The 12,694-nt window shown below is 45.6% G+C and overlaps 1 protein-coding gene across 4 annotated transcripts in view; it reads right to left on the bottom strand.

The window, feature by feature from the left end:
* Window positions 1-12,694, bottom strand: part of TBXAS1 (thromboxane A synthase 1) — a 417,384-nt gene that overhangs the window by 366,666 nt on the left and 38,024 nt on the right. Inside the window, exons 2-3 of one of the 4 annotated variants that reach the window (XM_030213913.1) lie at window positions 10,472-10,679; window positions 9,714-9,862 (exon numbers count right to left, since the gene is read on the bottom strand). The exons of the other annotated variants lie outside the window; for them this stretch is intronic. The gene's annotated coding sequence lies outside the window, so the exon portion shown is untranslated. The remainder of the gene's footprint in view (window positions 1-9,713; window positions 9,863-10,471; window positions 10,680-12,694) is intronic. 4 annotated transcript variants of the gene reach the window in all.

Genomic DNA, 12,694 nt, shown 5'->3' with positions numbered 1-12,694 from the left:
TTTTTTTTTTTCAATAAATTCCCAAACTGCTTCGATGCTGATGATAGTATAGATAACATATCGTTTAGTGAGGGATGTCCAGTACATCAATAGGTAGCATTAATGTGTGAGAACTCGAACTGCCACCTCAACCATGTCAGCCTGGAAAGGCCAAGGCACTACTGAGTTTTCCACTGGATGTGTGTGGTGTTGTAGCGGGACTACATTTCCATGCAAACAGTGGGGGGAAAACCAGGAATGAATCAGCGTGTTCAGGGTGACTTGTGGGAGACGGCATCCCCATGAGGAACTTAGAGGCCAGTACTGGAAAGGTTTACGCTCCTAAAACAGCCCCTTTGAAAATGTATTAGGGGATATGTGCCTAAATTTAGGCTTCTATTTCATTCAGAGACTACATTTAGGAAACTAAAAAGTGGGTGGCTATGTGGGCTGATTTAGGACTGGAGCCTGGCACTGATTCTCAGTACTAGATATCAAACTTTGGATGCTAAATTTAAGCAAATGAATAGCTATTCTGAATTTAGGATTCTAAGTTCCACAGTCCTAAATTTACATAAACATAGAAACATGATGGCAGATAAAGGCCATATGACCCATCAAGTCTGCCCATCCTCTGTAACCCCTAATACTTCCTGTTCCTAAGCGTTCCCACATGCTTATCCCATGCCTTTTTAAATTCTGGAACAGTCCTCGACTCCACCACCTCCACCGGGAGGCCATTCCACGCCTCCACCACCCTTTCTGTGAAATAATACTTCCTTAGGTTACTCCTAAGCCTATTCCCTCTTAACTTTGTCATATGCCCCCTTATTCCAGAGCTCTCCTTCATTTGAAAAAGGCTCTCTTCCTGTACATAAATGCCCTTGAGATATTTAAACGTTTCTATCATGTCTCCTCTCTCCCTCCTCTCTTCCAGCATATACATGTTGAGGTTCATAAGCTTGTCCCTATAATTTTTGCATTCAAGACCGCTTACTAATTTCGTTACTGCCCTCTGGACCGACTCCATCCTGTTTCTATCTTTCCGTAGGTGCGGTCTCCAGAACTTAAGAACATAAGAGTAGCCATACTGCGTCAGACCAATGGTCCATCTAGCCCAGTATCCTGTTTTCCAAACAGTGGCCAAGCCAGGTCACCAGTACCTGGCAGAAACCCAAATCGTTGCAACACTCCATACTACAAATCCCAGGGCAAGCAGTTGCTTCCCATGTCTGCCTCAACAGGAGATTATGGACTTTTCCTCCAGGAATTTATCCAAACCTTTTTAAAACCCGGATACGCTAACTGCTGTTACCACATCCTCCAGCAAAGAGCTTAACCATTCGTTGAGCGAAAGCTTCGGATCCTAAGGCTGGTTGAAAAACCATGCCTATGTTAGGACATTATCTTGGGTTCCTAAATGCAAAACTCAGCTTTTTTAAATTTCATTACAGGCCTCTTATTGTTTTCACCTTCTAATCATTAGAGTTACAGCAGGGTGCCCTTTTAATGTATGCAGAAATATTGTTCAACAATACAGGATGACGTCTCTCGGCTGTGTTTAGAATTCAAGGAAAAGCAGCAAAAAGAGAAGGGAATTCTTTTCTGCAGAGTCTGGCAAAACAATTACTGTACACTGCCTTGAGTGCATTCCTTCAAAATGGCGGTAAATAAATCCTAATAAATAAATAAATAAAATGCTAAACTGGTGGTCCAGTAGTAGTATTGGGCACTGCTATGCACAGAGACTGGGTTTTCAATTCCCGACATCTGTTCACCCCCAACCCCCTTCAGCCAGGGATCCTATGAAGGTACCATTCACAGAACAAGGGATAACATAGTAGATGACGGCAGAAAAAGACCTGCATGGTCCATCCAGTCTGCCCAACAAGATAAACTCATATGTGTATACCTTACCTTGATTTGTACCTGCCTTTTTCAGGGCACAGACCGTACAAGTCTGCCCAGCAGTATTTCCCGCCTCCCAACCACCAGTCCCACCTCCCATCACCGGCTCTGGCACAGACCGTATAAGTCTGCCCTCCACTATCCTCGCCTCCCAACCACCAACCCCTCTTCCCCCCACCTGCTCCGCCACCCAATTTCCGCTAAGCTTCTGAGGATCCATTCCTACTGCACAGGATTCCTTTATGCACATCCCACGCATGTTTGAATTCCGTTACCGTTTTCATCTCCACCACCTCCCGCGGGAGGGCATTCCAAGCATCCACCACCCTCTCCGTGAAAAAATACTTCCTGACATCTTTTTTGAGTCTGCCCCCCTTCAATCTCATTTCATGTCCTCTCGTTCTATCGCCTTCCCATCTCTGGAAAAGATTTTTTTGCGGATTAATACCTTTCAAGTATTTGAACGTCTGTATCATATCACCCCTGTTCCTCCTTTCCTCCAGGGTATACATGTTCAGGTCAGCAAGTCTCTGCACATACGTCTTGGAACGCAAATCCCATACCATTCTCGCAGCTTTTCTTTGCACCTCTTCCATTTTTTTTAACATCCTTCGCAAGGTACGGCCTCCAAAACTGAACACAATACTCCAGGTGGGGCCTCACCAACGTTTTGTACAGGGGCATCAACACTTCCTTTCTTCTGCTGATCACACCTCTCTCTATACAGCCTAGCAACCTTCTTGCTACGACCACCGCCTTGTCACACTGATGGGGATGAGGATGGGAGTGTCAGTTATTACCCAAAGGTGACACCTAATGGAGGGGGTCCTTGAATATGTCCCCTAGCAGAGGAATATGGCTGCAACGACTGGGCTAAAGCAAGTTAGGAGGAGATATAAAGTGGAGGGGGGAGGGAAAGCCCAGCTAACTGCAAATGAAGAGTTTGGGTAGCAGATCCCAGCTCTGGTTCTGACTGAGGAGATAACTAGAGACAGGAATCAGGAGGCACGAGGAAACAGGAAAAACCTCATATTTTTCATATTCTTTCCCCATTGGTCCACTATTGGGCTCATTTTCGAAAGAGAAGGATGCCCATCCTTCGACATAAATCGGAAGATGGACGTCCTTCTCCCAGGGCCATCCGAATCGGTATAATCGAAAGCCGATTTTGGACGTCCCCAACTGCTTTCCGTCGCAGGGACGGCCAAAGTTCAAGGGGGCATGTCGGAGGCATAGTGAAGGCGGGACTTGGGCGTGCCTTAACACATGGACGTCCTTCACCCATAATTGAAAAAGAAAACAAGGACGTCCCTGAATAACACTTTTACGACTTTACCTGGTTGTGTTTTTCTTACGAACAAGGCACAAAAAGGTGCCCGAAATGACCAGATGACCACCGGAGAGAATCGGGGATGACCTCCCCTTACTCCCCCAGTGGTCGCTAACCCCCTCCCACCCTCAAAAAATATCTTTTAAAATATTGATTGCCAGCCTCTATGCCAGCCTCAGATGTCATACTCAGGTCCATGATAGCAGTATGCAGCTCCCTGGAGCAGTTTTAGTGGGTACTGCAGTGCACTTCAGGCAGGCGGACCCAGGCCCATACCCACCCTACCTGTTACATTTGTACTACCATAACTCATTCCTTCTCTTCACATCTCTCCCTCTTAACCTTCTCTATACAATTGTGTTATCTATGTGTAACTCTGTACCCATTCATAATGTTACCTCTAGGATACTTTGTACCCATACACAGTGTTATCTCTATTATACTTTGTACAAATACATTGTAAGCCGCACTGAACCTGCTATCGAGCGGGAAAGAGCGGGGTATAAATGCTACAAATAAATAAATAAATCTAGGTGCCCTCCTTCATCCATAAGGCCTATGGTAGTGGTGTACAGCTGGGGGGGGGGGGGTTTGGGGGGTGGGTTTGGGGGCTCAGCACACAAGGTAAGGGAGCTATGTACCTGGGAGCAATTTCTGAAGTCCACTGCAATGCCCCCTAGGGTGCCCGGTTGGTGTCCTCGCATGTCAGGGGGACCAGTGAACTACAAATGCTGGCTCCTCCCATGACCAAATGGCTTGCATTTGGTCGTTTCTGAGATGGACATCCTTGGTTTTCATTATCACCGAAAATCAGAAATGACCGAGTCTAGGGACGACCATCTCTAAGGACGACCAAAATTTCAGGATTTGGCTGTCCCTAACCGTATTATTGAAATGAAAGATGGACGTCCATCTTGTTTCGAAAATACAGGTTTCCCCGCCCCTGGGTCAGGATGTTTTGCAAGGACGTCCATATCAAAACATGGATGTCCCTTTCGAAAATGCCCCTCCACGTGATCTATTCATTGGGTGCCATTGTTTATTCTTCGTTTATGGCTACACTTGTGGTATGAATTGCCTGTTATTTAAATGGGATCTTATGGTAATTCATGTGGGTTGAAAATGATCCTTTTATATTGTCCTTTTATATTGCAATTTTATGTATTTTATTCATATTTAATTTTATGATTACATATCCTTCATGTGGTTTTTATGTGAAGTATACACTCTTTGATTATCTTAATATAATAATTCGCATCTCCAACGTTCTGAAGCTGACTCCATGGCAGCGTGGCAGTGAAGCCTTGAAGTGTTCGTAGGGTTCGTAATTGCCCCGCCCTCGAGGGAACTCTGTATAGTTGCCAGGGAAAGAAACGTGACATCAGAAGGAGAAGAGACCAACCACAGGCCTCGCACTCACTCTCAGTGCCCTGCCCACCGAGGGAAGGGAAGACTGCATATAATATTCACCCACCGGACGTTCGTTCCCTCCCTTCGAGTTCCAGGGTTGTCATCCGTCCCCCCTCCCTCCCTCCCAATTCCAGGGTCCCCCTCCCTTCCAGTTCCAGGGTCGTCGTCCCTCCCTCCCTCCCAGTTCCAGGCCCTCTCCCTCCGAATTTTAAAAGTCATCCTGACTTACCTCACGCGGTAAAAAGCATACAGGCTCGGCACTTACTTCAGTTTTCCCTTCTCTGTCTCTCAGCTCTGGTCCCACCCTTGCAGAAACAGGAAATGAGGGCGGGACCAGAGCTGAGAGACAGAGAAGGGAAAACTGAAGTGCTGAGCCTGCACGCTTTTTACCACTGCTGCCAGCCGCAGTAACCCCGACGAGGTAAGTCAGAATGACTTTTAAAATTCGGAGGGAGGGGGCCTGGAACTGGAAGGGAGGGAGGGAGGGACGACGACCCTGGAACTGGGAAGAAGGGAGGGGTGACCCTGGAACTGGGAGGGAGAGAGGGAGGGGAGACCCTGGAACAGGGAGGGAGGAAGAGAGGGGGGACCCTGGAATTGGGAGGGAGGGGGGACGCTGGAACTTCCCTTAAAACATTAATGGCAGAAGGTGATTACCTTGCTAGCGCCCGTTTCATTTCAATGAGAAATGGGCTTTTTTTTACTAGTGTTTTGATATTTATATATTTATATTGTTGTAAGATATGATTTTATTTCTTTTATATGTTTTTAGAGCATCATTGTGACCCCTGAGGTAGGCATTTTATCGCGCCGAAACACGGATCGTGTTTGGTGCTGCTGTACAAGCATTGAGTGAAGTATCTATTAAGCACTAGTTCCTGTGGTGGAGTGTCCATTGTCTATCCTCTATTCCTTGCTGATTGAGGAAATAACTGGCCAACCCTAAAAATAAATAAAATAAATAAAAAGAAACATAAAAATGAAGCTCCTTAGCTGCTGCTGTCTTAGAAAACGGAAAATATAAATATTTACACAGTGAATGTCTGTAGCTTAAGAACATCTCATGCCATGATAACTGGGTCACTGCAGATTTATGTTCATATCTTCAAGTCAAATAATTCTACTTCCAGTCAGGTTCTTATAGAATGTGCAACAGCAAAGACCAAACTCAGCAGCTCAGTGGAATGTCACACTGGTTCCCATAAACCACTACCTATTGTGTTAATAATGCCACTGCTCCCAAATGCTGTTCTGTCAGGGGCAGACCTTGTCTGATATTGCGAAGGTAGCCCATAAGAAGCTCGCTGTATTTGTGAGCAGGAACGTATAATCAGCAGGCGGAAGCAATTCCAAAAGTACAACCTAGAGCAGTGATGGCAAACCTTTCAGAGACCGAGTGCCCAAACAGCAACCCAAAATCGAATTATTTATCGCAAAGTGCCAACAGGGCAATTTAACCTGAACAGCAGCAAGGTGGGTTTTAAACTGGTTCTAGCCAGTTTAGAATGCAAGTAGTAAACCGGGGACATGCACAAAAGGGCATTTTCCTGTCACATTAGCAGCCAACGAAAATGGTATGCAAATGAGCAAATTAGTATTAAAATACTAATCCGATGTGATGCACTACCGTTTTCCGAGGAAGTCACCGTGGAAAACCTAACGGGAGGTCTGCACCTCCCGTTAGGTTTTTCTTGTTGGGGTTGCTGCCCTCCCGCTCGCCCGCCCTCCCTCCCTCCCAGCACCAGGCAGGCCTGCATCCCTCCCTCCCTCCCAGCACCAGGCATCCCTCCCTCCCAGCACCAGGCAGGCCGGCCGGCCACCTGCCCTCCCTCCGAGCACAAGGCTGCCTGCCTGCCCGCCCGCCCTCCCTCCGACACCCCCTCTGAAATTTAAAAGTCATACCTGGTTGGGGTTAAGGCGGCGTCGGCAGCGGCAGTGAAAAGCATGCTGGCTCGGTGCGTTTTCAGCCTTCCCTTCTGTCTCTCAAGCTCTGGTCCCGCCCTTGCGGAAACAGAAAATGAGGGCGGGACCACAGCTTGAGAGACAGAAGGGAAGGGTGAAGGCGCGCCGAGCCAGCGCTTTTCACTGCCGACGCCGCCTTAACCCTGAGCATTTATGACTTTTATTCGGAGGGGGGCTGGAACTGGCTGAGGTGACGGCGTGCGTGCCCTCTCTGGCACGCGTGCCATAGGTTCGCCATCACTGACCTAGAGTCTTTTGTCTTAAACTGTACTGGTACAAAAACTTTCCAAACTGCATCTTGTGTTACGTATGGGCAAACTCGTCTTCTTCCCCAGGCTGGAATTCACACTTGCCGTGGAAATTAACAGCAATAGGACTGTCTGACAATCCTCTTTCAGCCTAGCAACTATGTAACTGCATAACAGTTATGCAATTAAGCTGAAAATGTTAGAGCTTCCAGATTTTACAAAACATTTTAAATTTAGAATCTGCTGGCCATGAAAGAATAATCATTGTGATAACACTGTTTCACTTCTGAAGACAACCATGGAACTAACAGTACTGAATTTATGTCATGTTTATGAACATCTTGATGGGGTTATAGTCTAAAGCATTGTTCTTCGACACAGTACCAGTCTAATTTTAAGGATATCTACAATGAAAATACGCAAGGTACATCTGCATATATGCATGGTCTATCTTTTAGGCAGCTTTATTTATTTAATCCCAGACCGGGCTGCAAACCACTGGTCTACGGTTAGACACACTGGTGTGCTGGAAAATCTTTAACATTGGGCTCTCTCTCTAGGTGTAGCCAGCCCTGCAATTTGGGGGAGGGGGCCTGGAGTAGACTAGGGGGGGGGAGGCAATTCATTCCTCCCCTCCCCCCTCGGTGCAGGTGTGCTAGGCATACCTTCGCTGTTCAATTCTGGTCACCGCATCTCAAAAAAGATATAGTGGAATTAGAAAAGGTACAGAGAAGGGTGACGAAAATGATAAAGGGGATGAGACGACTTCCCTATGAGGAAAGGCTGAAGCGTCTAGGACTCTTCAGCTTGGAGAAAAGACAGCTGAGGGGAGATATGATGCAGACCTATAAAATAATGAGTGGAGTGAAATGGATAGACGTGAATCATTTGTTTACTATTTCCAAAAATACTAGGACTATGGGTCATGCGATGAAGCTACAAAGTAGTAAATTTAATATGAACTGGAGAAAATATTTCTTCACTCAATGTGTAATTAAACTCTGGAATTCCTTGCCAGAGAATGTAGTAAAGGCAGTTAGCTTAGCGGGGTTTAAAAAAGGTCCATAGACCATTATTAATTGACTTGGGGAAAATCCACTGCTTATTTCTGGGATAAGCAGCATAAAATGTATTGAACATTTTCGGGATCTTGCCAGGTATTTGAGACATGGATTGGCCACTGTTGGAAACAGGATGCTGGGCTTGATGGACCTTTGGTCTGTCCCAGTGTGGCAATACTTATGTACTTATGTAGGGATGCCAAGTCCCGCCAGCGAAATAAATAGACTACTGCCACTCCCTGTTGCTTGTTTCTGGCTCTGAGCAGCATGGCGGACTTCTTGCACTCAAAGCTGGAAACAAGCAGCGGGGAGCAGTGGTAATCTATTTATTAGACTGGCAGGGCTTGGCATCCCTGCCAGCAAAGTAAAAGAGAGCTCAGGAGAGGGCATGAGCACAGATTTTGGGAGCCGGTTGTTAAAGTAGCCACATGGGGCCTACTTTACTAACCGGCTCCCAAAATTCTCAAAGACAATGGCTCCAGAAGATGCCACTGGTTAGAAGTCCTCAGCAGAGAAAGATCTTTGATCCTTTCTGCTGTTAAGCTCCCCATGCCGCCTGTTACGTAACTGTGGTTGGGTATCATTACATTTATAAATCACAGAACAAAACATGAGCAAGAATGAAATAAGAAGAAAAGGGTTATGCCCCCAAATTCCTGCTATCAAACCTGTGATGCATCAAAACTGCAGAGAGCTCCAATGAGCACGTTCCTATCTTGGGAGGTACTGGAAGTTATCCTGATGGTAATATAATGGGAAAAAATGCCACTGACATCAGCAGGCTGCCGTTGCCAGAGAAAGACAACACACATGGCAGGCAAAACGTGAAGTAAAGAGACTGGTCTTCAGTGCTCTTCAATCATGATTCCTCTCTGCCTAGAAAAACCTAAGGGCCCTGTTTACTAAGGTTAGGGTTACCATATATCCGGATTTACCCGGATATGTCCTCTTTTTAGGAAAGAAATCCGGACAAACGGGCAGATTGCTAGTCTCCCCTTCCCTTACTTACTAGTGCCCTGGTGGTCTAGTGGCCTCTTCCGCCTTCGGGGCAGGAAAGAGCCCCCTCTTTCCTGCCCAGAGCGCTGCCCTGCATTCATCCTTCCTGTTGCTGATCCTCGGCACCAATTCAAAATGGCCGCCGACAGTTGAAGTGACCTCGCGAGACTTCAACTGTCGGCAGCCATTTTGAATCAGCGTCGAGGATCAGCAACAGGAAGGATGCATGCAGGGCAGCACTCCGGGCAGCAAAGAGGGGGCTCTTTCCTGCCCCAAAGAGGTCACTAGACCACCAAGGCAGTAGTAAGGTAAGGGGAGGGGGTGACGGGGAGGGGGGGGGCGACAGGGTATGTGACAGGGGGAGGGGAAAATGTGAAAGGGGGCAGGGTGGGGTGTGAAAGGGGGCGGGGCGGGTGTGTGGTGGGGGTAGGGCATGTGTCCTCCTTTTTGGGGGACAAAATATTGTAACTCTAACTAAGGTGCACTAATAGTTTTAGCAAACGCTCAAATTTAGCACACGCTAATGCTAGAGACATCCATATATTCCTATGGGTGTCAAATGCTTGCGTACCTACAGTGCGGCTTAGTAAACAGGGCCCTAATTTTGAAAAGTAGATGTCCTAAAGGAAAAGGGGGGAGTAGGAGACATCTTTGAATGGAGCTTTGGTATGCACATTGTCAAGCACCTCACATTTTGTCAAAAGAAGATTACAAAGAAACTAAGGACTGTGTAGACACCTGACTGGAAAAATGATTACTGTGGCAAAAGAAATGAAAACATGCACTCACTGGATGTCAGTTTGCTCAACAGATGCTTACTTAAAGTGAAGGCAACTATACAAAGACTCAATTATGTTGTGTGATAATGAGGGTGACACACAGGTCTCCAGGTCTGTCAGCGCTGTGAAAAACAGAACGATGCAGATCGAGACTGCGAGTATAGGATATGTTGAGTCTGATCCAAGGAGCTGCAGAGAAAAGAAGACACAAAGCAACTAGTAAAAGAAGGTAACAGATCAGAGGCCCTCAAATCCAGTCCTTGAGATCCACAACCCAGCCTGATTTTCAGGATTTCCACAATGAATATGTATGAGATCTATTTGCGTGCAATGGACGCAGTGAATCCTCCGAACAGATCCTCTAACATCAGTGTGCCTCAGCATAAGCTAGCTTACTTTTATGCCCCAAGGTGCTAAGGACGAGAAAATCTATACCGCAAGACTGGTTTCATCTCTTTCCAAGTTTTCCTGTGGCATATTAACAACCTCTGTTGAAAACATCAGCACAGCAAGACAAGAAGTCCTGCCAACCTCCTTCTCCAGATACCATATATTATATTTGTCCCCCGCACTATCCCACTCAAGGCAGGTTCAATGCGGCTTACATAATAATATGGATTACAGAGAATTGATAAACAGAAATTAAAGCAGAATAATAAAAGAGAGAGGTAGGTAGAGATGGGCAAGGGAGTAGGAGAGGTATGAGCAAGGTGTAGTTGAGCATTGGAGGAGGGGTAGAGGAGGCGGGAGGGGGATGGGATACGGGAAAAGCATAGGGAAAATTTATAATCACTTTACCTTCAATTCGTTCGGTCTCCACCTCGTACCTCCATATTCCAATTGGGTATGTAAATACTAGGTTGGTAGTCAATAAAACTGATGCTACTAGGGATTGTTTGGTGGAGAAAAGTTTGGTTGCTGCTGGTCTCTGAAACATGGCTTCGTTCAACAGAGGCGCCTTTACTCAATGTCATGTGTCTCCCGGGATAGAAGGTCCTTCATCAAACTAGAGCAATACAGAGAGGGGGGTGGAATCACCATCATTTATAAGGCCTTCTTCAAAGTATAACTATTGTCCCAACTGAACTCTTCTGATTTTGAGATTACTGCCTGCAAATTAAGTGATCTTGTGTTGTTGGAGCCCATATGCCTTGTTCTCTTCTATCGCCCTCCAGGAAGCTGGTCTGCCTCAGAAAGCTGTTTTTACTGAATTCCTCTCAAATATTTCTGCTAAGTTTGCTAATGTTTTAATAGTAGGGGATATTAATTTGCATCTTGATAACCCTAGGGATGTTAAGACAAGAGCTTACTTGATTTTCTCACCTCCTGGTGATTCCTTCTGCCACATTCCCAATCCTCCCACATTAGGGGTCATCTGCTGGATCTTCTGGCTTCTAGAACTGTACATATGGAGAATTTCTACCTGGGTGGTCCATCCTAGTGCCAGGTCCGTTGGTCAGACCATAGGACTCTGGAGTTCACTCTACCAGAGGGAAGCTACTAGATCTATTCAGTACACTGTCACCTCCCCTCCTTTTAAATTGAAATGCAGAATTGATCCTGTAAAAATCTGGTCTGGAATCTTTGATAGTCCACAGCTTCCAGACCACAGACAGTGAAGAGTTCTTGTTTAAGTGGGATGAGTTATGTAGTTCTACCCTGGATAGTATGGCTCCCATCAAAGTTTTGCCCAAACTCACCCATAGGGTGTCGCCCTGATACAATCAAGATATTCTCCTCTTGCAGATGGCACAAAAATATTCAAAAGATGTTACAGCGCATGCGGATTGTGAAAAATTGCAGGAGGACCTCAGTAAGTTGGAAGACCGGGCATCCAAATGGCAGATGAGATTTAATGTGGACAAGTGTAAAATGATGCACACTGGTAAGAATAATCCAAATAATGGATATTTGATGCTAGGGTACACCTTAGGAGTCAGCACTCTAGAAAAAGATCTACCGTAGGTGTCATTGTAGACAATATGTTAAAATCTTCTGCCTAGTGTGTGGCAGCAGCCAAAAACGGAAACAGAATGCTAGGAATTATTAGGAAAGGGATAGAAATAAGACAAAGAATATTATAATGCCTCTGTATCGCTCCATGGTGCAACTTCACCCTGAGTACTGTAAGCAATTATGGTCACTGTATCTTAAAAAGGATATAGCAGAATTAGAAAAGGTTCAAAGAAGGGCAACCAAAATGTTAAAGGGAATGGAACTTGGTCTCATATGAGGAAAGGCTTAAGAGGTTAGAGCTCTTCAGCCTGGGAAAGAGACGGTTGGGGAGGGGGGGGGATATGATAGAGGTCTACAAAATACTGAGTGGTGAGAATGGATAAAACGGATAAACCTAAATCAATTTTTTACTGTTTGAAAAAGTACGAAGACTAGGGGACACTTACAAGGTACTACTTTTAAAACAAACTGGAGGAAACATTTTTTTCACTCAATGAATAGCTTTGGATCTCATTGCCAAAGGATGTGATATCAACGGTTAGTGTATCTGGGTTTTTAAAAGATTTGGACAACTTCCTGGAGAAAAAGTACATTGAGATAGGCATGAGGAAAGCCATTGCTTGCCCTCAGATCAGTAGCATAAATCTTGCTACTAACTGGGATTCTGTCAGGTATTTGTGACCTGAACTGGTCACTGTTGGAAACAGGATACTGGGCTAGATGGACCATTGGTCTGACCCAGTATGGCTATTATTATGTTCTTATGTAATGTGAGCTTCACTCACACTTTGATCAACACAGAACTGTGTTAGCCATCTCTTTAGACCTCTCAGACATTTTCAATTTGGCTAATCATTCTCTTCTACTCTCACATCTAGCTTCTTTAGGCATCTCTGGTACAGTCTTTCTTGGTTCATTTATTTTCTATCTCCTCGTACATTCCAAGTCATTCTCTCTGATACCACTTCAGAACAAAGAGAATTGCACCATGGAGTACCCAAGGGTTCAATCCAATCCCCTCTCCTTTTTAACCTTTTCTTGAGCCATCTTCCTGCTCTCATCCTG

This window comes from Microcaecilia unicolor, chromosome 9 (assembly GCF_901765095.1).
Source record: "Microcaecilia unicolor chromosome 9, aMicUni1.1, whole genome shotgun sequence".
NCBI classification, from domain to species: Eukaryota; Metazoa; Chordata; class Amphibia; order Gymnophiona; family Siphonopidae; genus Microcaecilia; species Microcaecilia unicolor.
Note: the sequence above shows the minus strand (reverse complement) of the source record. Positions and strands in the feature narration are given on the sequence as shown.